Genomic DNA, 27,283 nt, shown 5'->3' on the forward strand with positions numbered 1-27,283 from the left:
TACTCTGAAAAGGGGATAGACAGGGCCCTTTATGTCTGTGGGTTCCCTGTGACCAAGATTTGTTTTGCCCCCTTCCTCCAATCCCGAAGTGAGATAGGCTCATCGTATACTTTGTATATAGTTAAAAAAAAAACCTTAAAACTTTGTCTGGAATGAACATGAATAGGAAACTGGAAATTAAATTAACTAACCTTGAAGTATGTATAAGGATATGTGTACGTTCTAACATTTGTAGATCTGTTTTCCATTTCTTTAGTTCCTTCTCTTTTCTCCCATCTCCTACTTTATTTTCTTTCTCTTTTCCTTTTTCTCTTCAGTCTATTTTCAATGTCATTTTAATTCATTTTCCTCTTCCCCTGTTTCTCTTTCTCTCTTCTCTCCCTCAGCCAATTCTCATTTCCCCTTTGCCAGGTCACATTCTCTTTCTTCTGTTGTCTTGTTGCCCCCTTTTATTTCCAACCGGCTCTCACACAGGCTCATTCCCTTCCACCTACTTCACTCCATGGGAAGTTTCCCTTTCCCCGGTTGTTAGCCTCTGGGCCCCGTTCTGTTTTCTCCTCTCACTTTCTCTCCCTCCATCCCTAAATTGCCATTACAAATACTTTCCTCTCTTTCCCTCCTGACACCTCTTCTGCCAGGTCCCTCTGGTCAGACCCTCCCAGCTTGTAAAAATCCTCCCACCCAGGACACAAAGATCCTTCTGAGGCAACGCAGGGAGCTCCCCTCTGCACTTAGAGTGAGCTGCGCAGAGGAGTAGGGTCTCGGCTCCCTGACTGCAGAGCCTTTTGTTAGAGACACGTGGGTAGTAGCAGAAGTCGCAGAGCTGGGAGGGAGGAACGGGGCAGCACAGAGTACGCAAGGGGTGTTATGATGCCCTGTTAACTGATGGGCAATTTCACTTGCCAGGGAAGGGTAATAATGCTTCAGACATTAACCTTTTAAGGCCCTTTGCTCAGGGCTTGCCCTGGGCACCAATTCCCATCAGTTTCCCCTGCACCAGCTAGCCAGCGGGGAGAGGACCCAGCCTTCCCTTAGACCTCGCTTCCCCCTCCCTTTATACTCTGCCCCTAGCTTAACTCATCACAGCCTGCAGCACCCTGACATTGTCACATGCCTCCTCAAGGGTAGGATCCTGGCACCTGTCTGAATCATCCCGTCTGTAAATGCGAATCAAGCCCATACTGCAGCCATTGAAGGTCATGTCCACACGGCTAAGAAAAACCGGCAGCACCGAGTGTCAGACCCCAGGTCAATTGACACAGGCTTGGGAGCTTGGCCTGCAGGGCCAGAATTAGCAGTGAGACATTCCCACTCGGGCTGGTGCCCAGGCTCTGAAACCCGGCGAGGGGGAAGGTCTCGGTTACTGGGCTCCAGTCCAAATGGGAATGTCTACACTGCTATTTGTAGCCCCTCAGCCCGAGCCCCACAAGCGTGAGTCAAATGACCAGCGCTCTGAGACTCGTTGCCATGGGTTTTTCTTTGCAGTGTAGACGTTCCCTAGATAACCCACTGCAGACCCCCCCCCGCATACAATCCCCTGTCCCTACCATTATAATTCTCAAAATCCCCTGCACCCTCCATTTTGAAACATTGCAGAAAAAAGATTGGCCCTCAGATGTAGAGTATGCAATGTGCATAGGAAAAAGGCATCATATAATAGAAGGCTCGGGGGTGCTTTTGCACTTAGTTCCAATGCATGGGGCTTTAAGACAGTGATTCTGGCAATATTTGATAAGTTGTTACCTTGGCAACCACACTGCCATGTGGTGAGTAGCCTCCCGGGTTAAAGCCCAAAATACATCTCACACAAATGATGCCCACATCCTTCTCTCGGGGCTCAGCCTTCAGCTGGGCCGAGATTATGCTCTCAGGGCCAGATTTTCAAAGGTGTGTCAGCATATAAATCCCATTGGTATCATTACCTTGAAAAATCTGGTCCTAAATCACTTTGCTGCTCCCCAAATCCTTGACCAGCCAGGGACTAAAATGGCCCTCAGCATAATTTAGAGCAGCCTGAGAGTTCTCACACTGAGCCGGCCCTTCTCCCCTCTGGCATGCCCCATCATCCTCCTGCAGAGTAGGGCAAGTATGTGACATAGAGCTGCCTATACAGCCTTTATTCCGCTCATGTGTCAGATGATACAGTCTTATCATTTGGTGATGCGAGCACTCTTTCCAGTCCCATAGTATCTCTGGAGGATGTTAAACAGAAACTACTAGAGTTAGATATTTCTAAATCAGCAGGTCCAGATCATTGAACGCAAGAGTTTTAAAAGAGCTGCTTGAGGAGCTTGTTGGACCATTAATGTCGATTTTCAATAAATCTTTGAGCACTGGGGAAGTTCCAGAAGACTGGAAGAAAGCTGATGTGCCAAGGGGATGACCAGGGTAATTATAGGCTTGTCTGCCTGATGTCAATCCTGAGCAAGATCATGGAGCAGCTGATACGGGACTTGATTAATAAAGAATTAAAGGCGAGTAATACAATTAATGCCAATCAGCATGGGTTCATGGAAACTAGATCCTGTCAAACTAACTTAATATCTTTTTTTGATGAGATTACAAATTTGATTGATAAAGGTAATAGTGCTGACATAAAATACTTAGACTTCTGCAGGGCATTTGACTTGGTACCACATAACATTTTGGTTTAAAAACTAGAACAATAACATGACACACATTAAATGGATTAAAAACTGGCTAACTGATAGGTCTCATAATGACATTGTAAACAGGGAATCGTCATTGAGCGGATGTGTTTCCAGGGTGGTCCCTCCGGGATTGGTTCGTGGCTCTTCACTATTTTAACATTTTTATCAATAACCTGCAAGAAAATAAAAAATCATCACTGATGAAGTATTCAGATGATGCAAAAATTGGGGGAATGCTAACTAATGAAGAGGACAGGTCACTGACTCAGAGCAATCTGGATCATTTGGTAGACTGGGCACAAACAAACAATATGTATTTTAATATATGTAAATGCAAATGTATACATCAAGAAACAAAGTATGTAGCTACACGTACAGGATGGGGGACCCTATCCTGGAAAGCAGTGACTCTGAAAAAGATTTGGGGATTGTGGTTGATAATCAGCTGAACATGAGCCCCCAGTGTGACTCTGGGGCCAAAACAGCTAATGCGATACTGGGATGCATAAACAGGAACCTTGAGCAGGAGTAGAGAGCTTATTTTATCTCTATATTTGGCACTGGTTGCAACCACTGCTGGAATGCTGTTTCATTTTCTGGTGTCCACAATTCAAAAAGGATGTTGATAAACTGGAGAGGGTTCAGAGAAGAGCCATGAGAATGATTAAAGGATTAGAAAACATTCCTTATGGTGATAGACTCAAGCTAAATAGATTAAACTCTTTAACGAAGAGAAGTTTAAGGGGTGACTTAATTACAGTCTATACGTATCTACATGGGAACAAATATTTAATAATGGTCTCTTCAATCTCGCCAAGAAAGGTATAATAAGATCCAGTTGCTGAAAGTTGAAACTAGACAAATTCAGTCTGGAAATAGGGCGTAAAGTTTTAACAGTGATTGTAATTAACCATGGGAACAATTTACCAGGGGCTGTGATGGATTCTCCATCACTGCCCATTTTCAAATCAAGACTGGATGTTTTTCTAAAAGATCTGCTCTAGGAATTATTTGGGGGAAGTTCTCTGGCCTGTGTTTTATAGATCAGACTTTATTATCACCATTGTCCCTTCTGGCCTTGGTATCTGGGAATCTATGAATCCCCCTGTTTCAGAGGGAATCTATAGCTGAGGTTTTAGAGCATCCTTCCAGCTGGTTTGCTCTGCTGATCAGATACCTGGTCGAGGATCAAGCCCTCTCTCTCTCTCTTACTTTCTGTGCCTACCCTGTTACTGCCCTTACTCTCCCTCACAGAGCTGTGGCAGCCTGCCTGAACAGTACCGTATTTTCTCAAACAGAATTTCTTTCCCAACACCATTCCACATCCCGTGAACAAGGCTTATTTGTGGAGGTTTGTTCCAGCTTCCCATCACTGGACTTGCTCCAGATCTTCTGGGATGTAGGCTAGATGGTCTCGCTCACCAAACTCCTTAGGTGGGGAAGAGTGTCTTTTCATCAGAGAATCCTTCTGCACTGGTGGTCTGGATGGTTCTGCACGAGACGTCTCTGCTTCCTTCTGCTGTGGTTTTGGTATTCCAGGCGAGTGTGAGTCACCTCTCGGAAGTGCTTGCCACAGGCTCTTTCCACACCCTCTAGTGCACACACCCTCCTTCCTTGCTAAGACAGTCTCTGCCCTCTTCTCTGATAGGAGGAGAATTTGAAAGCAGTATAAAGGAGATGCTTTCCCTGGGGAACTGGTGAGGAAATATCCTTCCAGTTCCCACTTGGAAGCGTCCTACTGTAAAGTCTCTAGTATAGTGTATTTTCAGATGCAGAGGATTCTGACCATGGGTCTTCAAGATGATTTGTCTATCATAGTTTGCCTGCCCTGTCCATGTAAAAAGCACCCTGGGACTCCTCATGGAGTAACCTTTTCTCCTGAGCAAACTTCAGTGGGTATCTGCCATTAATTATTTGCAAATTTCTACTTAGTAAAACACAGACAGTGGCATAGTGATCCCAAAGCCAATTTCACTATGGCATCCTATTCCAGTAAAACCTTTCTGTTGCTTGTGGTAATGCCCCTTGGGAAACAATGGGGATAAATGTCCAAAGAGGTCTTTTGAGTTTCTTGAAATCCAGTTATTCAGAGCTATTTTAATGTCCTTGCTCTGCACCGTTGTATTCTTGACTTGTGCTATAACTGCATATCTGTTTGTGATTTCCTGTATATGCTAAAAAAATGCTTTTAAAACAGTCCTGTTTTCATGCCAAATTTGGCCTCTTTCATGCATGTCATTTGACTTTTATCTTCAAAGTGGGTAACTCTCTTTGTTGGAAACTGGAAACATAGATCCTGGTTATGCAACCCTTCCTCAAGTAGCACCAGGCTCTGCATCAGCTCCTGATACTCTTCCTCATTTTCAGTAGTACCTCACTCCACACCATTGACCTCAGCAAGCCCATTGACTTTAGTGGAGTGACTCTCAGCGCAAGGTACAGCTAGCCATGAGCAAGTGTCTCAGAATCTCTGAGTAGTCTATCTTAGATCCAGGCGACCACCTGTGTCTTAAGGTATTACTCAGCATGAGTAAGTAAGACAGAATTTGGCCCTTAGTTAGTAAGGCCAGAAAAGACATCTGGGTCATCCAGCCTGACTCCTTGCCTTTTGGATCCTATGTCATCTCTCAGGAACGTCTGCTCAGTTCTATTCTAATGCAATGATGGTGCACTGATCACTTCTCTTGCTTTGTTAGGAAAAAATTCTTCACATTTAGGCTAATATTTTCTTCCTTAAGTTCAAACCACTGCTCCATCTTCTGAGACTGTAACTAATTCCCTTCCTTCATTTATATTGATACCTTGAGAGGTATATATAGACTGTGATCGTGTCCCCCGAGTCCTCCCCTTTCCACACTACATAAATTTAGCTGCCACAGTGCCTTACCCTCCCCACTTGTCCCATGTGCCTTATCCTCCAACGCTCGTACCATTTTTTGGTGCCTTCTTTTGTGGATTCTCTAGGGTTTTTTTCCTGCACATTTCCTAAACTGTAGGAAACCAAACAACGTTTCTAACTTATTTGTGCAAATGGTCTATAGAAACACATCAGTTTAAAATGTGACTCCTCCTGTATATTCAGGGTATCCAGGAATAGCGTTATGTTGCCCGATTCACTGAGTGGTTATTGATTATTGGTTATTTCCAGTGATTAAATTTCTGATGTTTAAAAGGTTCTAGTCCCAGAATCAGGCACAACAGAATTAAGTTCAGTATCTGGTTAGGAACCCCGATGTGCACAGCAATGACATACTGAGGGCAAAGCAAAGCTTTAGATACTGTTATTAGCATAATTAGTAAAAAAACCACGTTCCAACCCAAATGTGAATATAGCTGTAGCAAAGCATTAAGGTGGCTATGTCCTGCACCATCCCCTTACATATAGTTGCAGCCTTCTCTTGGAGACCTAGTAATGGGAGACAGGGTCCTACCCTGCCTCTGGCATGCCAAACAAATCCGATGGTCAAGATCTCAAAGCTTACATAGTGGTTTGGCCTACTATAGGGCCTCGTTACTGCCATGAATATTCCTATGGATGGATGGCCTCCATGTTCATAACTAACTTCCTCGCTGTAATAATGTTGGAGTGCCCTTATCCTAGAGGTTAGTATATTAATGATCTCAGCCTATTATCATTGCCAAGCCAGGTCTGGAGTTGTACTTTTGCAGATGTTTCTATCCTAACATATCCAAAAGCTGATATCAGTTCATATTTCTGCAGTTACCTGGTATCAGCTTATACAAAAATCCCCTAAACGTAATATTCGCAGTTCCCCAATAACTCAGGGTCACTGTTAGGTAACTCACTTATGCTAAGGCTCACAGCCCTCAAAGTCTTATGCTAACTACTTAGGTGAATGTCTTACAGGATGTAGGCTGTAGGTTTCTTGCATTACTGCTATTGAAAATACCTTAAGCTAGCTTCCTGGGCCACAGTTAGCTTTTTTCTCAATGCTGTGTTGACCTATGAGCTCTTCCTTCGCTGGCTGTCAGTCTGTATGTCTTTCTTAGGCTTCACTGTTAGCTGTCCCCATAATCTGTATCTGTGCTGTTTAGAGCCTCTTCTTAGGTGCAATCTTTTACATTCTGCCATACTGAATCTCAGCTCACTGCCCACAGCCCACTCTTTGCAGTTTGGTTCTGACCTGATTTGCTACTTCTCTGAATTGGGTGTTTTCTGCAGATAATCATCTTGGTGAATTGACACTTCCTGCGTTAAAAATGGTTAATGCAATTATTTAATAATATGGATCTCTGTTTCCAACCCCTCAAACATCCTCCACTTGGAGACCTTACCATTAATTCCTACTCTCTGTACCTGTTCAATCAGTTTCTAATACACGTATTAAATGTTTATGACTGTAGATGACACTATATCATATGTATTATTGAAATCCAAGTATACGACATCCTTTTCTTTCCTTTTCTCTCCTAAATCAGTTGCTATGTCCAAGAAGGCTGTTAGATTTGGTTAGCATCACCTGTTTCTAATGAATCTATTTCTGTCAGTTATTAGACACATTTCTCCCAACTGTCCTTCTGACTCACTTATTACGGAACACACTCAAATGTTTCCCAGAATAGGCATCATGCTAATTGGCCCATAGTTCTCCAGATCCTTCCTCCTAGCTTTCTTAAAGATATTGACCTTTTCCGGTCATCTGCATTTATAATTTATGCATCAATGTGTAGATGTTTTAACACTGTCTACAGAGCAGTACAATATACAATGGGAAATTATTTATGTGCTGTTTGCTGCATCTGGTGATGATAAAAGGTCTTTTCTCATAATGATATTTGTAGATACATGTTTGTCATAAACCCATATCAAATGCCCCCATTACTCATTGTTTTTCATTTGGGATCAGGCACGCAGTACACATTCTCTTTATTCTTTACATCACAATTTTTCAGGTGAAAATGAAAGTGATTGGCTCCTACATCCCCCTATGACTAGCTTGTACCGATCTGCCATCTTGCAGCATATGCCGGTGTGCTAATCTCCTCCTGAATTCCATAATGTTTTGATTGTCATAGTGAGGATGATGTTAACAGTGGAAACGTGGATGGTGTTAACAGACGACATGGAGGAACTTCCACAGTAAAAGCTAGCAGAGCAAGAACAATAGAAATGCAGGTATTCAGTCTTGCTTATGATTAGAAGATCTGTGGCACAATTGTGTGTTCCATGACTTGGTTATCAGCAGTGCAGACTGATGGGTCCTTTTGCTGTGAATCAGCCAGCCGACCACCATTTTAGGATTTCACATCTTCAGCTGACTTTTTCTTGCCTTTTCTTATCCTCTGCCATTCAGTGTCTCTCAATGACCGGTCCATGGACCGGCACCAGTCCCTGAGATCTCCCTGACACAGTTTAGGAAGGCAACAAGCTGGTCCCTGGTATCAAACCAGTTGAGAAACACTGCTGTAGACTTTTCCTTTAGATGTAGGCTGCCATGGGGCAATGCAGCCATTCCAAACACAATCAGACAAACGACCTCACTGAAAAAAAGGCAAGACAATGAAAAAAGACCATATATTCTGTCTGGCAATGCTGCAGTCTGACTTCTTTTGTGCCATTTGAACCAAGCAGTCAACGTGTCCCTTCGGGCACCATATTGTAGCATGGTGGTGCAGCTCTGAGAGCTCCATTCCTACTGCTGAAAAGTGGGAGGAAAAAAGGGAGTTTCTAAACTGCAAAACAAGTCCCACAAACTAGAATTCTAAGGCATTCCTCCCTCACCCGCTGGCCAGTTTTATTTGGCACTGCTTTTCCAATAATCAAATCCCAAGTGTCTCCTGGCACTGTACAGGTACAGCCTCTGAGTTGACACAATGACTCCTGAGGAGACTGAAAGGACTGAATAAAAAGTGGTTTGGCTTTCTCCACCTATTCTGACCATTTGGCAAATGTTAGACAATACAGGCAAAACACAACTTACTTTTAGAGCTAGTTGGATATTTGAATTTTTTTTTCCCCCAGGAACTTTTGACTTTTTGTCAAAAACCAAAAACTTTTGGCTGAAAACTGGCAGAAAACTAAAAGGGGTCAGTTTGGGGGATTTTGATTTTCCAATGAAAAACTGAAATGAAAAACATTGAGGGAAACAAACACTTGCCACAAACACTTTAGTTGGAAATCCAACTTTTTGTCAAAAAAAAAGTTTTAACAGAAATGTTTTGACTAGCCAGGTGACTAAAGCCTCATTAACTGATCTCCCTAAGGATTTGCTGTGAACAGTGTGGGTGGGCCTTTCCAAAGCACTCACGTTGACCTAGCTGTGACTTCAGCAGGAGCAGAATTAGACCAATGCTGAACATGTTCAAAAAGGCCTTCTTGCTTCCTTTTCCTCAGGAGGTTGAACTCAAAATGATATCACAGATACCATGGTGATGGGTGCCTTGCAAGTACAACAGATGGAATAGATTAAGTTAGATGGTGAGCAGTTGGTGTCTTCTTAATGTCAAGCTCAGAATTTGCAGGTCTGTTAAAGCATATGTTCTATAAACAACTTAGAGAAAAACAGGGGTGGGGATTCTTAGCTCCACGGATAAATTTAGCAGTGGTAGATGGAGGTCTTGGGAGTCCTGCAGTTCTGTTGGAGAACAATATTTTCCTGTAAGGTTTCTGTTAAGATTGCCACCTTGTGACAGAGTAGACTAGGCCCAGAGGCCCCCGCCACACCCCGTCCCTGAGAGGAGCGGAAGACAACTCCTCCACAAGGTCTAGAGCAGTTGCGGGGAAGCAGCCAATGAGGGAGGCTGCAGGGAGCAGCCAATCAGGGCCTAGCAGATTCAGATAAAAGGAGCTTCGGGGCCAGAGTCAGCTAGTTGCTGCCTGGAGATATTGGAGTGAGAACTATGTTCCTGGTTGGCTGAAGGAGCTGCAGGACCATGGACAGATCAGTTGCTGGTAGGGACCTGGGGAGCAAGAGGGAGCTCCTGGCTGGCTGGCTGCTGGGACTAAGTAAGGACTGAGCCCAGGGAGTGCTGCAGGAAGACTGCTATCGGGGGGAGGGATAGCTCAGTGTTTTGAGCATTGGCCTGCTAAACCCAGGGTTGTGAGTTCAATCCTTGAGGGGGCCATTTAGGGATCTGGGGCAAAAATTGGGGATTGGTCCTGCTTTGAGCAGGGGGTTGGACTAGATGATCTCCTGAGGTCCCTTCCAACCCTGATATTCTATGATTCTAAGACAATGTCTCCAGGGAGGAAGTTCTGGGGGTATGGCCACATACCAGGGCTGGGACTAGTTAAAGACTGAGCCCGTGGAGGGCTACAGAGATACCAACAGAGGGGTACTGGGATAGGCCCGTGGTGGACTGTATACCCTAGAAGAGATCTGTTCTGTTTCACATACAGACAGTGTGTGTGACTCAACCAGAGGGCTGAGTCACTGAAAACCTGCCTGAGAAACCACTGACAGGAGTCACCACAAACTGAGAGACTTCAGGCACACACACTCAGCCAAGGGGCACTCCTGAGAGGTGGGTGCCACCCCATTACACACCTATTTCCTTTTGTCCTGAAAAATAAACTCAACTAGGTGCACTGACAACTGTCATTCAAAATGATCTTTTGGGACCGTTCTCCTGCCAGCAAGGCTCTCATGCCATGGGAACGCCCCTTACAGCCAGCAAGGTCTTGTGAAATTTGGGACACGTAGCAACTCTCAACACGAGAAAGAAAGAGCCCTGCTGAAACTGGTGAGCTGGTAGGGTCCAAATGAGAGTCTCCGTTACTCCCTGCATGGGCCAAGGGATAAAGGGATACATGCTGCAAAGTGCTAGGCACCCTCTGAAATGTGCTGGGCTCTCTCAGTGCCCCTGGAGATCACTGTGAGAGGAAGGGGATCAGCAGCTTGTTGGAAGCAATCAGCACTAAATCGGATCAGGCCTAAAAATGTCACAGTATCCATGATACTTTGTTTTCTGGGGCTAGATTGTCACAGTCCTTACTTGGCAGTACAGGACTGTAGTGGGGAGTAAGCCCCCACGTTCCCCTGCTCAGATTGAGATGCCGACCATAGCCTATCTGCATCTTTTGGTGCCTTTAAAAATCTGGCCCTGACTCCCTCCCCAGTAGAAGGAGAGAGCAGGGGAGGGACTCTGACTCTCTGAGGCAGGGTTCGTTCTCCTTTCTGTCACCCATTGCTCAGGCCAGCTGCTGTGTATTGTGAACAATAATTACACAGCACGCATATGTAGTGATGGCACAAAGATGACAGATTCAGGCAATCACATTCCGCGGTCACCCTGCAAGAACGGCTTGCTACACTGAGTAGTCTAAGGATAGAATTGCCATGTTGAACTGAAGTTAGTATCTGGGTCAGATATTACTGCCAACTACTGCAGATTTTAACTGGCTGCTTGCAACATGCAATGGGCTGAACTGGTGCAGCATTGTTATCAATTATGCATGTTTTGAATTCCTCCGTGTACTGTTCTTCCTTAGCCTGGTGGCCTCCCAGCATCTTGTTTGTTTTTCAGAGGCAAAAAAATGCTGTGGCCTTCTGCTCAAATATCAGTTCGCAGTCACTGACATCAGTATGGCCCATGATTAGCATATTAGCAGGGTGGGCTACTAGTCTGTTTTCACTGCACAGGAGCTATTAGCCCACAAATCAGATAGAGAAAGAAAATGAATGCACCGCGGATAATGAGGATATTAATCATTTTTTCCTTGTGTGCTGGTTTGTATAGCTACCTGCTTTCCCTGTGCATGGAGGGAATTTATTAAAGTGACAATAGGGATTGTGATCTGGGCACTTCTGTTTGTTTTTCATTTGCAAAGCCAGACAAAGGGCTGAGCAGAGGGTGGTACATCCAAATAACCAGTCTCGGCTTGTGCACAGTGTTAGATCCAGCTGTTCACTCCCACCTGTTTTAATAATATACATTCCAACAAATTATAGACCTGAAGTTAGGCTTACTCTGAAAGCGAACAGGAAAGCTTTACTAAATACCAGTTACACTGCGTAAGATCTCTGGGAGAGAGATTGTGACTTTGCCACAAACCCTGTTTATGAGGCAGTACATTGCTGTGTCTCCCCAAGTGCAACACAGGGAAGACACAATTTCCACCCTGCTTCCCCCTTGCAACAGGGGCATAGTAATTTGCTGCTTTCCTATAATGTAAGCAAATGATGATATCTGCAGTGGCTCAGCTGTGCAGGCCAGTCTGTTGAGGAGAGGGTGGGGCTGAGACAAGGCTCTGTCCAATCCATGTCCATATTTTCCAAACCATGAGTAGCGAGTCTGCAGCACTTCCTTGCTTCTGCATTGCTAGACCCAAGGACTGGGTAGTCAGAGGGATGTAGGGATGTTTGTGCGATGATCTTTATGCCTCTTGCACTGGTGTAACCCGCTGTGGAGTATGTGTTTCAGGTGTCTTCCCCTACCTCATACTCTGTGCCTAATCCACAGAGGATATGAGTCTGCTACAGCCCCAGTGACCTTTTAACTCAAGCTGTAGCAGCTCATGATTTTAGCTGTCCAGGTCCCTGGTTCAGACTCCAGTATGTCAGTCAAGGTGGCGACTGTGACAGGTTCCCTCAGGGTGCAACCTGGAGCTTGGGTACCACTGAGCCCTCTGACCCACCAGCCTGGGCTACCTCTCATACTGTGCTGCTGTGACAAGCTACAAAGCCCTCCAAGCTTGCACTTTCACCAGCATTCACACAGGTAGGGACACACCCAGCTGCAGTTACATGCAGACACTCTAACCACCAGCCTCCCAGTCTAGGACCCCCAGAGCAGTATCGTCCTGCCCTGGTCAAATCTGGCCAGTATATGGGTTTAATACCTGGTCTACCACTCCCTCAATGTGAAGAGGACCATGCACACTTGTGGTAACCAAGCTGAGGTTTTCCCCAGACACCTTAGTCAAATGCATACTGGTTTGGATTAAAACATAAAATACGTTTATTAATTACAAAAGATAGATTTTAAGTGATTATAAATTATAGCAAACAGATCAACGCAGATTACCTAGTAACTAAACAAAAATGCAAACTGATCTTAACACACTAGATAGGTAGGATATGAATTAGCAAATTCTCATCCTGAGAAATAAACAGGCTGGCAGATTCGTAAGGCACAAGCTGCCTTTGCTTTGCAGCTTGAGTTTTCCAGGTTTTCATACACAGGCTAGAAATCCTTTTAGCCAGGGACCATCACTTCCCCCAGTTCAGTCTTTGTTCCTCAGGTGTTTCCACGAGTGTTGTTGTAGTGAGATACCATCATGATGTCATTTCCCCCTTTATTATCTTCTTCCAACTTGCTGGAAAGCAATTTTTCTGTGACCTGGGTCAAAGAGTTCCCATTGTGTAGTGCTATCTCTGAGAGGGTTCTATTGCACACAGTTCCTGGGGTAATCCTCGTGCTTGTGTGCATTTCCTCAATAAGCCATTAACATTGCTTGGCCTTTTTACTGTTGTACCGGAAAGGCTGCTTGTGGGTGTTTTCAAACTCACAGTGTGTTTCAGTACCACATACATAACCAAACTTCATAACTTCACATATGATGATAGCACATACAATCCAATGAGATATTAATGTCTAGCAGATCAAGACTTTTAGGATGATACCTCACAAGGCATACTTTGTGCAAAACATATCCTAATTATATGACAGTGGTGAATAAGGGGGTGCCAGGGTATCACAGTGATCATCACACAGGCTAGGCCAAAGGACAATCTAGCCCCACATCATGCCGTTTTAAGAAACAGTAGTTCAGAACGAAGGCAAACAGCACAATAAAACCCTAATTATCTAAGGTCTTTAGAAAGCCTAGAAACCTTTCAATAAGTGGGGCAGTCACTCAGCCCAGGTGGCTTTGAAATCTTCATTGCCCGCTGGCCCGGAGCGCAGATTCCAAAGCTTGCCAGGCTGGCTCATTAATTATCTGCATATTTCTGGTGTCCCCTCAGAACTTTGGAGATTCATGGTTCTACTCCCTTATTTTCCTTCATTTTGAAAAGCTCTTATGACACAAATGATGTGGAGTGTCTCATGGCTGTATTGTTTTGTTCCTGAAATAGCACATGGGTTGGTATGTTCATCAGAAATGTGCAATGGCTACAAAGGTCTTCCTATCCCTGCTTGGAGCTTCATCTGCTGCAGGAACAAAACTCAAAATTCCAATCTTGGCAGGTAAGTAAAGGAGGAACTGATTTTCATATATCTAACTTTAAATGTACAGTAGAAGTTTTTGTAGCATCTATGTCAAAACGTATAGGGGCCAAATCCTCAGCAGGTGTAAAATGAAGCCAGTGGAGCTATGCCAGTTACACCAGCTGTAAATCTGACTCATATTCTGCCACTGCCTTGGAGATTAAACTCTTCCTTTAATGTACTGTCAAAAAATGTTCAGTTGACATGTTAGACGTATCCTCTGACCACCCTCCTCCCGCTCCTAAAAATAGAGAGAAATCACTTAACACAGGAACAAACAATGCAAGCATTTTAGATCCCTGGCCCTGTGAGTGGCCAGGTGACTGGTTGTCTGCATCAGACTGTTTCTGCTTTTAGTGTTTCTTGATGCTAATTGCTCATGATGCCTTGTCTTCTTCACTCTGCCCCAATATCTCTTCCCCTAGGTCCTACCTAGGCTGGATCTATACGACCTGTTTTCTCTCAACATTTCTCACTAGTACTACCAGTGAGTAGCACTGTCGTAGACAAAATAACAGCAGCCACGAGTGGCCGGTCTGTTCTAATGCTCCACTTACTTGTTGCTCTCATTAGTGGTGCTGCATTGCTGGAGCAATGGTGGGACACTATAGGAAAAAAATACATAGACAGTTGTTCTAGACTCTGAGCCTAGGCTCACAAAGCCATGGCCTCTCTGACCTAGATTTGGCTGCTTTCCCTTGGGCATTGGATTTGATCCTGATTTGAAGCTGATGATTTCAAATCTTCAGACTGTTTGCTCTAAGAGTCTGAGATGTCTCTCTTGTGACAGCTTTCCACAGGTGTAATTCCACTAGTTTCAATTGAGTCACTCCTAATTTACCCCAGACCTAAGTTCTTGTCTGTGTTGTATTGTACCTAACGCTTTGCTGTAGGTGGTATGCAGTTTTCTCTTCTGTGTTCAGTGATTCCACTGGGCTGGAGCCCAAGCTCTGAAACCCAGTGAGCGGGGAGAATCTCAGAGCATGGGCTCCAGCCTGAGTCTGAACGTCTACACTGCTATTTTGAGCCCCGCAAGCCCAAGTCAGTTGTCCTGGGCTCTGGGACTCACTGCCATGGGGTTTTGGTGGGTTTTTTTGTTTTGTTTTTGCTGTGTAGATGTATCCTCTATCTCTTCAAAGCATTTATGTTGCTGAAACAGCTTAGTAGACCTCAGGGAGTTTAAACCAAGCCCAGAGCAGAAGGGTACCCTTTCCTCTCAATGTTTGACAAGAAATGGGCTTCATTTTGTGCAGGGTTCAATCAGTCATGGCTGGCCCGCAAAAGTTCAGAGTTTCAACTCAGATCTCTCTGGACGTTTATTTGAACCGTATCCAAATTCTCTTTCCACCTCCCCCACCAAGCTTCTCTTAGGAGCTTTGAAAGCCCATGAGACTTAAGGCTCCTAAGTACCTACATCATTTTGAAAATAGGGCTGAGAGTTTGTCTACACAAGGATACGCATGAAAGTTAATCCAAATTAACTGAAGATGTATATTAAAAGTAGATTTCTGCATTAAACTCCTGTGTGTACATTCTCATTCAGAATTGAAGTGGCATTGATTCAGTGAATTGAACTAAGCAGAATTAAGGGCACTTTAATTCTGGATGAGAGTGTCCACACAGGGATTTGATGCAGTTGAACTAATCCACTTTAAATCACACCTTTAGCCAATTCAGATTAATTTTCCTGAGTGTCCCCATATAGACAAGCCCTTAGGCACCTATGTTACATAGGTGCTTCTGAAAATTTTATCCTTTGACCTAAGTTTGATCACTCTAGTGGTACCATGTGAGTAAAACTAAATAAGAGTACATTATCTCTCTTAATCGGAGCTTAATCAGCCCTAGAGACGTACATTGGATAGTTTTTTAGGAAGACTTTTCGTATCCCTGAACCATACCTTGCAACTCAGGTTACTAATATTATTGTTATAACAAATACATGATACTGCCTGTACCTGTCTTTTCATTTCTGAGGATGCTCGGCTTTCTGTTGAAATGGCAAAGTGATATGAGCGTCATCCTCTGTCAGATAATTACCATGGCGATTTAGCCCAATGAGCGCTATTGGTTCCTATTTAGAGGATGTCATCACCTCCTTTTAAAACTCACCCTTACAATGCTGGAAGATTTTTTGTTGATGAGGGGGGACTCTTTTGGGGGCTGTTTATTTTTATGTTTTCTAATCCACTGGTGAGAGCTGTCAAAGACACTTATACCCGCACTTTACTGCCAGGACAAGTTTTATTTCTCTCGGCCTGTTTGCTGAAGTGGAAAGCCTGCAGGCTGTGCATGTGGTCTCTCTCCATGGGGGGGGGGGAAATGCGGAATCATTTATTATACACTCACTTTGCAAGCCTGGCTGATAACTTTGCCCTGATCCTGGGATCCCTCAGCACCCCCTGGCAGGAGCTAAGCACCTTGAGACCTGTTTATGTAAGTAGGGGTTCAGGGTGCTCAACACCTCCAATGATTGGGCCCCAAACTGAGACCTCTCCTTTTAACGGTCTAGCATAGGAATTGTTGCTGTAGTACGCAGCTTTGCCAGGGAACCCTCCTGAGCACTCACACATCGCCCTGAAGACAATGGGAGTTGGGAGCTCAGTGCTGCTTAGGGTTTAGCCCCTCGTTGTGTTCCTGAGTGTCCCTGTTCTCTACACAACCCTCCCAGAGAAAATGCTCTTGAACTCAGCAGCTTAGCCAGTGCCATGATTTACCCAGGTTGGTTTTCTGAATTGCTCAGGAGTCTAATTGAGATAGAGCCAGTCGGCATCTCAAGGGGAGGAAAAACCGCCCAGCCCCAGCTCTGGGCTGTCTTCTTTGGACCTTCGGATGGGAAAGACGACATGCAAATGATATCACCGTTGTCTAATGCAAGATTGTAAGAGTTCAGGGCTTGCTCCTCCTATCATGTGGGTGTAAATCAGGAGACACTCCACTGAAGGCAATGGAGTTACCCAGATGTAAAACCAGTATAAGTGAGAGAAGAGACTCGGTTCTGCTGTTTCCTCCCCCATCCTTTTGCCCTGGAGCCCCTTCATCACTTGGGTTGTGACCCACAGCCTCCCTGTCTCTCCACACTGCAGCTTTCCTTCTGGGATCCTGGGGGGGAAACTCCTTGAGGAGGATAACTTGTGTCACAGCTTCACTCCTTCTCATCGGATGCATGGTCTCTGTCCTGTCTCAGAGAACTAAAGCAAAGTCTAGCCAGCTGCGTTGAGTTAGCACAAAGCATCCTCCCATCTGCCCCTGCATTCAGGACTCACATAGAGAGCTGGGGAAACGAACGTCCAGGATGTGAATGCAATTTGCCTCTGCTGCGATACATTCATTTTTTTATAATGCAGACTTCCCACCATTTCAAGTGACTAAAGCAGGACCCAACACCATTCAGGTTTGCCCCTTCTCTCCTCTGTAGGTGGAGACAGAGGGGTGGACAAGCCAAATTTGATTGGCAATCAACCTAGTGCACAGGGTTGCAACGCCACTTAAATTTGGTCTGTCTACCCCTCTGCCTCCATCTACAGAAGGGCAGATGAGCTAAACCTGAGTGGTGCTGTGACTCCAGGCGCCAGATCACAATGCCACTCAATTTGGGGGCCTTCTCAAATGAGCCCAGAGCAAATTACCCATCAACTGGGACAGGGAGGGCTTGGAGGCCAAAGGGGGATAATCTCATGAAACCCAGGACTGTTGGGAGATCTGATAATGTCCATCTCATAAATGACAGGTTTCAGAGTAGTAGCCGTGTTAGTCTGTATTCGCAAAAAGAAAAGGAGTACTTGTGGCACCTTCGAGACTAACAAATTTATTTGAGCATAAGCTTTCATGAGCTACAGCTCACTTCATCGGATGCATTCAGTGGAAAATACAGGGGGGAGATTTATATACACAGAGAACATGAAACAATGGGTGTTACCATACACACTGTAAGGAGAGTGATCACTTAAGATGAGCTAATACCAGCAGGAGAGCAGAGGGTGGGGGGAAGAAAACCTACATGCCTCCAGCTTTCACCCAGATCACACCACACGATCCATTTGTCTACAGCCAAGCTCTACGATACAACCGCTTTTGCTCCAACCCCTCAGATAGAGACAAACACCTACAAGATCTCTATCAAGCATTCTTACAACTACAATACCCACCTGCTGAAGTGAAGAAACAGATGGACAGAGCCAGAAGAGTACCCAGAAGTCACCTACTACAGGACAGGCCCAACAAAGAAAATAACAGAACACCACTAGCCATCACCTTCAGCCCCCAACTAAAACCTCTCCAATGCATCATCAAGGATCTACAACCTATCCTGAAGGACGACCCATCACTCTCACAGATCTTGGGAGACAGGCCAGTCCTTGCTTACAGACAGCCCCCCAACCTGAAGCAAATACTCACCAGCAACCACACACCACACAACAGAACCACTAACCCAGGAACCTATCCTTGCAACAAAGCCCGTTGCCAACTGTGTCCACATATCTATTCAGGGGACACCATCATAGGGCCTAATCACATCACCCACACTATCAGAGGCTCGTTCACCTGCACATCTACCAATGTGATACATGCCATCATGTGCCAGCAATGCCCCTCTGCCATGTACATTGAGCAAACTGGACAGTCTCTACGTAAAAGAATAAATGGACACAAAACAGATGTTAAGAATTATAACATTCAAAAACCAGTTGGAGAACACTTCAATCTCTCTGGTCACTTGATTACAGACCTAAAAGTTGCAATATTACAACAAAAAGACTTCAAAACCAGACTCCAACAAGAGACTGCTGAATAGGAATTAATTTGCAAACTGGATACAATTAACTTAGGCTTGAATAGAGACTGGGAGTGGATGGGTCATTACACAAAGTAAAACTATTTCCCCATGTTTATTCCCCCCCCACACACACTGTTCCTCAGACGTTCTTGTCAACGGCTGGAAATAGCCCACCTTTATTATCACTACAAAAGGTTTTCTCCCCCTCCCGCCCCCCGGCTCTCCTGCTGGTATTAGCTCATCTTAAGTGATCACTCTCCTTACAGTGTGTATGGTAACACCCACTGTTTCATGTTCTCTATGTATATAAATCTCCCCACTGTATTTTCCACTGAATGCATCCGATGAAGTGAGCTGTAGCTCACGAAAGCTTATGCTCAAATAAATTTGTTAGTCTCTAAGGTACCACAAGTATTCCTCATCTCATAAATGTATCACAAAGTGATTGCCAGCCAATTGCCGTTGATTCTGTCCATATTTGACCATACTGTACATGGCTGAGTTAAATCTTTCATACAGGCAGGCTCATGAGAGTTCTGTAGAGAAGTGTGAATGTAAAAGCTGGATTTGCAAATAGTAAGTTAGTACAAAGAGCACCATCTGCTGGTAGATAGGCATATCTAGCATTGTTGTAAAGGATGTAAGTTCAATAAAGTTGTTTTTGCACAGCAAAAGGCTGATCTGCATTGAACAGGTAGTATCTGTAGATACAGTGTAATGGTGAAGGCCTCAAGGCCAATGCCTCCCCCTCTGAAAATTTAGTAGATTTGATCTGAAAAAGATCAATGAGGTACAATCAACATTGAACCTGGTGTTGCTATTTTTACAATTCTTTTTCAAAATAGAACTAGACTTTCACATTCATATGAATTAATCCAGCAATTCTATATTGGAGGCCATCACAGTGGTATCTGAGTGCCTGTCTATATTTAAATAACCTACCTTTTTGACAACTTGATAAAGACCTGTTAACATGGATCCTGGTTATTTTATACATGCGCCTAATAATTTTCTTGGCACATGCAAAAGATTCTAAACTATTCACTGGGGGAGATTTATCAGATCCTACTTTGCAGAAACTATAGTAATCACTCATTTGAATTAGCTATTTTTCTCAGCTATTATCCTCAGCTAATTTTTAGTTCTGTTCCATTACCATGGAGCACTTAATCTTTCATTGATCCAAATTGGACATCAATGGCCTTTTTTAAATTCAGAAAGTTACTCTATATGGAACCAACGATTTCTAAATTAGTTTGGTCATCAACTGTTTAATAGCTTCAGAATTTAGCCTTTAATGGAGACCATTTTGTTCAGTCAATAACTTAGCCCTGATGACACAAAATAGCCATTTTCAAAATCTCTTATTCTTTTCAATTCCTGAAAACACATTTAATAAATGTTAGTTTAGCATAAATGTAGAACTCCCATAGAGTTCCATGGCCATTTAATCAGTCACATAGTCTCTTAGCTACATACCAGCAGCGAAATTAATGGGGCTTTTACCATTAACTTCATTGGGACGAGTATTTTGCCTCAGGAGCAAAATTCACCCTGTGCAGAAAGTCAAGGCCTATGTACCACTTAAGTCAGTTCTCAAAACAAAGGTTAAGTGGGATTTACCTGGTGCATGATCCTTGGACTGGCCTTTTGCAAAAGGGGTGAATTTCTCATAGGGAGAATACAAACAATGAGCCTTTAGATCAGCGGTGGGCAAACTACAGCCTGCGGGCTGGATCTGGCCCCTCAGGGCTTTGGATCCGGCCGGTGGGATTGCCACCCCCGTGGCACCCCAGGCCCCGCGCCGCTCCGGGAAGTGGCCGGCACCACATCCCTGCGGCCTCTGTTGAGGGGCAGAGGGCTCCATGCACTGCTCTTGCCTGTGGGTACCTCCCCCGAAGCTCCCATTGGCTGGGAAGGGGGAACTGGGGCCCTGGCCCTGGTGCATGCCACTGCCACCCCAGAGCCACTCCAGGTAAGTGGCACTGGGCCGGAGCCTGAACCCCTCCTGCACTGCATATCCCAACTCCCTGCCATGAGCCCCTGCCTCACCTCAGCCCCCTGCCGCACCCTGCACCCCTCCTGCATCCCAACCCCCTTTCCTGAGCCCCCTCGTATGCCCCTCACCCCTCCTCCGCTCCAACCCCTTGCCCTGAGCCCCTTCCTGCACACCGCACCCCCTCCCATACCCCACACTCCCTCCTGCACCCCAACCCCCTACCCCAGCCCTACATTCATGGCCCTGCATGCAATTTCCCCACCCAGATGTGGCCCTCGGGCCAAAAAGCTTGCCCACCACTGCTTTAGATAATGGACAACTTTCTTTCTGATAAAGATAAAAGTTCCCTGTTAGCAAACTAGAGTTTTCTGGAGAGATTTAAAAATCAGCTGATTTTCCTACAGTTTGGGGAGTAAACCATTACACTAGACAGGCACATTTTAATCTCCATTAGCCATCTCCACAAATGTGTTGGATCAACACTCAGATATATTATTTCTCCAAGGCTTGTATTACAGGACATCATGACTGCTTCTTTCTGTCAGTGAATTGCTTTGCTTTACCTGAATTGGCAAGCAAAGTTTTGGGGGAACATTTGAAACAAGATTAAATTCAGTGTCAGTTACTAGGGCTATTCATCCCTCCCTTTCCCACGGATATTGAACTGAATCTGAATAAATTTAAAAAGTTAGAGGGAGTCTGCTTAATCACTAGGCTCTGAATACACCACTCTTCGATAAAAGGTTAGCTATCTGCACTGAGCTAGATCCTAGATACATCTAGCCAGCAGTTATAGATTTCCCGATCTTTAATGGCCAGACTAGTAGCTTATGTATTAATATTTTCTTAAGAGACACTTTTACAACTGGAGTTAAAGTTTCTACAGTCATTTCCTATATAAATGTGGATCTGCACTGAATCCTTGTAATAAGTCAATTTAATCATACACAATCTTATGAAAGCTGCAGCGGTCCTGGGAGTTGGGATTTCTCAGTGCGCTATGCTAATTCAAAACGTTACTGAACCTAGAAACAACTCTAGTTTCACCCTAGTAACATCAGTTAGAAGTCTGGTTTCTGATCTGGCATTGGGAAATGATCAAGGATCAACAGGGAGCTTATTAAAAAGCGACAGTTATGTTTGATACCATCAACTACACTATTGTTTGTTTTCAAAAAGTGTAAATAATATTTATTAGCAGTTATTATTACATGTTTTATTTTTAACTTTTTTGCTGAAAAGCTAAACAGATACCAGCCTCTAAGAAAAATATTAGTAATCATCTGTTTTGCTGTGCTATAACCACTAAGTATAAGTGACTTGCTGCTAAGCCCCTGATACTAAGCCAACAATTTCGATTACCGTTGCACTAAGCAATTGACCAGAAATGCTAAGATCTTCTAAGGCATGGTCATCTGACATATGTATGCTGTGGGTAGAGCTGATTGAATATTGCAAACAAGCATTTGTGAATATTGGTTTTGAATTTGCTTTGTCTGGATCAGCACCCCCTGCATTCCATGAATCTTCACAGGAACAATTTTGTGTTTGCAGAAAGAGAAAGTGTTTGTGAATACTCATGTGACTGGCTGCTGTGTGTTAGATTTCTGGGTTCTAAGAACTAAAGTAGGGTTATGTTGTAACCTTTCAGGGAGAATATAAATGTTTTTTATTCTACTTCTACTTTCTCTGTGTATACTGTGAACATAACAGGCTACGGTATGGGGCCTATTGGCAAATCAGATGGTCCCGTGGTTAGGGCACTGTCACAGGACTTGGGAGATGCAGATTGAATTACCTGCTTTTAACAGGTTTCAGAGTAACAGCCGTGTTAGTCTGTATTCGCAAAAAGAAAAGGAGGACTTGTGTCACCTTAGAGACTAACCAATTTATTTGAGCATGAGCTTTCGTGAGCTACAGCTCACTTAAGTGAGCTGTAGCTCACGAAAGCTCATGCTCAAATAAATTGGTTAGTCTCTAAGGTGCCACAAGTCCTCCTTTTCTTTCTGCTTTTAACAGACACCCTGGGGCAAGTCACTTACCCTTTCTGTGTATCAGGTTTCCATATGTAAATAGGGATGATAGCACTTCCCTAATTCACAGGGCTGTCATGAGGATAAATACATTAAAATCTGTAAGGCATTTGGATACTACAGGCTATATAAGTAGCTAAGATAGATACAGCTGTTGTTAAATAGCAGCCAAAGTGTTCAGACTTCCTAGGCCCAACACTGCTTTTGGCTCCAACCATACTGAGAGTGATTTGGTCAGCAAAGTGTGTGTGTGAGGGGGAGTTATTGAGTGAGTAGCTATGGCAGGTGTGCCTGTGTGTTCTTTCAGCACCAGCCCGAGGAGTGCACCACTCATAGGGGAGAGGGCATAGAGGAGCCCAGAAAAGACAAATTGAAAATGAGGGCTATGGAAAACTGGGGTTTTGACTGAATGAACGTTTCCATGACAAGCATCTGCTTTCCTGGCAAGCTCCAAATTTTCAGCAGAAAACAGAACATTTTTGGACAAAAATTGAAAATGTTCCATTTTTTGTGGTTTTCTGCTAAAAATGTTTTGTTTTTTCAATGAAAAGGTGAATTTTTTGCAGGAATTTTTTTACCCCCAATCAGCTCCAATAAGCCTGTCTTGCAGTGGGTGTTATCTCCTAGAGGAAAGGATGGGCACCTGAACACAGGTGCATTGGGGACAGCTCCTCAATCCTGCCCTTCAGCACAAAAGGGTCATAAAACTGGCTTACCCAGTGACCTAAGGGTCCTCCTGCAGTGTGGAACCCTCAGCATGGGAGGCATAGAAGGGACAAAGCTGAGGGGGTCTGGCTGGAACACTGCAGTAAGCCCGTGTGCCATCCCCAGATCAGATCCTTAGAGTCATTGGCTGCTGGGTGCAAATTAGAGCAGCTCTGAAACTGAGGGACAAATCAGCCCCTGGCTTGCCTCAGGATGAGGACATAAATGACATAAAGCTGGTTTTGCTTCTCCCTTTGGGTCCTGTGCAACATGGAGCTCACCTGGACCCAAGGACCTTCGAGTCTGCTTGATGGTAGTAGGGTTTAGGCTAATTCTAATCTGGTGTGAATCTGGAGTCACTCCACAGAAGGCAATGAAGTTATTCTGGATTTGCACCCGTGTAATAAAAATAAATAATTATCTGCCTTTATATGGTATTTTACAAAGTCAGGGAAACATTATTAGCCCTATGTAACCAAGAAGGAATCTATAGCAGAGAGAGGCAGTGACTTGTCCAGAGTCACATAGCAAGTCAATAGGAGAGTCTGGAATAGAATCCAGATGTCCTTCACTCCTAGCCATATGTTCGTTTCACAAGCCACCAGCACCCCTGAGATCAGAATCTGGCTAGCATGTTCTCTAGTGGTGTGTGAACTTGTCTGTGTGGTAGTTTTTATTGCATGATTGAAAGTCCCACTCGATGCCTATTGTGACCCAATAACCCCTCAGTGCTCACTGGCAAGGGGGTTACAGAAATGTCTTGATTCTGATGTGTACATTCTGATTCATAAAAGAATATCATGTGAGGTCCTAAATGAAAGCCAGGGCCACACTGCTCATCAATAGCACTGTGAAATGGATGTACAGATGCTAGGTAAGGAGTTAGGCAGGTGTGCTGAAAATATGTTCTTAGTCTTTTTTCAAGGCAGGTTGACCAATAGGTTTTTTGTCAGACAAGAAATGTAGATTAACCACTGTAAGCTAACACAATGACTAACCATTTACAGGTGAAGTCGGAGAGATATGAAAACAACAGGCAAGCAGCACATGGGAAAAATGATCCACAGGTGGTTATCTTGACTCTGAGTTCAAACAAGAAACTTTGCAGATATAAGCAGAAGGCAAAGAAAAAACACCTTTATTCTGCATCTAGGAAGTAAACAGGCCGTGTGTTTACATGCATAAAAATGGGATCTCCATTAACTCTGGTTTAAATGCTGCAGAAGAGTGGGATAAAACTTCTTTACGCGAGAGGTTAACCTGTCAAATTTAGTCTCTAGAAAGCATGATATGATTTTGTTTTATATGTAACTCTTTGTTTCCAACATTCTTACTGTCATTTGAATTGTGAATCTTTGATGATAAACTTGTTGTTTTCACTATAATTATATCTCAGTGCTGTGATATTAAGCCTGGTGCCACTCCTGAGTTGAAAATGTTGTGTATACTGTTTTTCCAGGGACAGCCGACCTGGTATTTCTGTGAGTGTTCAGTGGACAAGGGGATGAACACTACAGGGGAATGGTTCAATGAACTGGGGGATTGGGATGCAGCTAATAGTTACCTTTCAAGACAAAGCAAGGGCTGGCATAGCCCAGAGGAGAGTGTGTGAGTGACTAACAGGCTGGTGATGTTAGGAAACTGAAACCCAGTTAAGGGGATAACCAGGTGGCTCACAGTCCTGGATACCCCAAGAAGCATCCCACCTCTCGCAGTATTTCTGCAGGCTAAAAACCTGGCAGTGCCATTCATTCCAGGTGCAGGACTCCCACTGATCTCAGTGGGACATATGCAGAAGGATTGCAGGCTTAATGTCTTCAGATCAAGACTGGATGCCTTTCTGGAAGATATGTGTTAGACACAAGTTATTGGGCTCCCTTCATGGCTAACTGGGTAAAAATCTATGGTCTGTGATATACAGGAGGTCAGACTTGGTGATTTAATGGTCCCTTCTGGCCTTAAACTCTAGGAAAATCTATGAATCTATGATTGGGCCCTAGGGACTTTAATGTACACAATACATTTTTTTCTGGGAAATGTGTTCACAAACTGCCTGAAAAGTAAAATGAAACAGAAAGGCATATTCATGAATATTTATATTTCTCCTCAACACAAAGCCATTGAGTGGTTATTTACTGCACTTTGTTACTGTTTTAATGGCTTTCTTCTGGCACTCAGTGATGGCAGTGGTTATGTTTTGACAGCATTATGTTTTAGGGAAGGCATGAGCATATTGTTCTATCATTGCATTGCATAGTTCTCCCCAGAGGTGTAGTGGTAAAACAAGAAGTGGGTAAACTAACCTTTCTACTGTTCCAGGCCAAGCAGTGCCCTTATTCAGAATGGGTTTAGGCTCAAGCAGTGCCCTTATTCAGAATGGGTTTAGGCTAGAATGACATCAGGGTGAAAACTGGATGTGCTATTAAAATGCATTTTTGGCTGAGCATAATGAGTTGGTAGATAACACACCCATCAGTTGTGATGGTCATACAGCCAAGATTTGTTCATCACAGGAGAGTAGGAGTGATTAATTGCTTTATTCCTTAAATTAGAGGGAGATAAATACCATATTCCCCAAATGAGAGGTGGGTAAACTCCATACTATGATACTATACTTATGCTATACTACTGCATCTCCCTTAACGATGAGTTAAAATCCTTAAATAATAATTAATCCATCCAACTGTTTAGGTAGATATTAACAGTTATCAACACTCATACTTTGTAGCTCATACAGAAGTTACTAAGTGATGTACACCACACTCCCTTGAGATAGGTAAGTATTAATTTTGAGCACCCAACATTCTCTTTTACAGATGGGGAAACTAAGGCAGAAAAGTTTCCAAAGTGACCTCAAATTCTGGGTGAAAGCACCCAACATTCTCTTTTGAAAATCTGGCAGTTAGCATCTGACAAATCAGGTCCTCAGGAACCAGAGCTTCCATTGGCTTCAATTGTAGTCATGGGTGCTCAGCACCCCCTGGAAATAAAGCCCCACATTTAAAAGCTGGGCACCCAGAAATTGAGATGCCTATAATTAGAGGTCACTGGTGAAAGTTAAGGGTCTAAACAACTTACCCAGGGCCTCAGAGATGGAACTGGAACACAGGAGTGGCTGACTTCCAGGCTGTGCTCGTTTAAAAACATTCAAAAACCAGTCAGAGAACACTTCAATCTCCCTGGTCACTCAATAACGGATTTAAAAATGGCAGTTCTTCAACAAAAAAAACTTCTAAAAACAGACTCCAAAGAGAAACTGCAGAACTGGAATTAATTTGCAAACTGGACACCATCAAATTAGGCCTGAACAGAGACTGGGAGTGGATGGATCACTACAGAAACTAAATCAATTTGTTAGTCTCTAAGGTGCCACAAGTATGCCTCCTTGTTTTTACAAAAACTAATTTCCCCTTGCTACATACTCACACCTTCTTGTCAACTGTTTGAAATGGGCCACCTTATTTACATTGGCCTCATTAACACTACAAAAGTGATTTCCACTCCTTCTTGTCAACTGTTGAGAATTGCCTACTTCCAACTTAAATTGAATTGGCTCATTAGCACTGACCCCTCACTTGGTAAGGCAACTCCCATCTTTTCATCTGCTGTGTATTTATACCTCCCTACTGTATGTTCCACTCCATGTATCTGATGAAATGAGTTTTAGCCCATGAAAGCTTATGCCCAAATAAATTTGTTAGTCTCTAAACTGCCACAAGGACTCCTCGTTGTTTTTGCTGATACAGACTAACACGGCTGCCACTCTGAAACCTGTCATTTGACACACTAATTTAGCACATGTGATCATTGCGTCTTCTAGTGGCTGGCCCCAGCAACTATTAATTATTAGTATTAGTATTTATTAATGATACAATAACACCTAGAGGCCTCCTGCTGAGATCAGTTAGCCCATTGTGCTGTGTTGCCCCAGGCTCTGTCCCAGTGA

At 43.9% G+C, this 27,283-nt stretch overlaps 1 protein-coding gene across 2 annotated transcripts in view; it reads left to right on the forward strand.

The window, feature by feature from the left end:
• RTN1 (reticulon 1) overlaps positions 1–27,283 on the forward strand; it is a 202,176-nt gene that overhangs the window by 86,173 nt on the left and 88,720 nt on the right. The gene's annotated exons all lie outside the window — the stretch shown is intronic.

The sequence above is a fragment of the Lepidochelys kempii genome, chromosome 6 (assembly GCF_965140265.1).
Source record: "Lepidochelys kempii isolate rLepKem1 chromosome 6, rLepKem1.hap2, whole genome shotgun sequence".
NCBI lineage: Eukaryota > Metazoa > Chordata > Testudines > Cheloniidae > Lepidochelys > Lepidochelys kempii.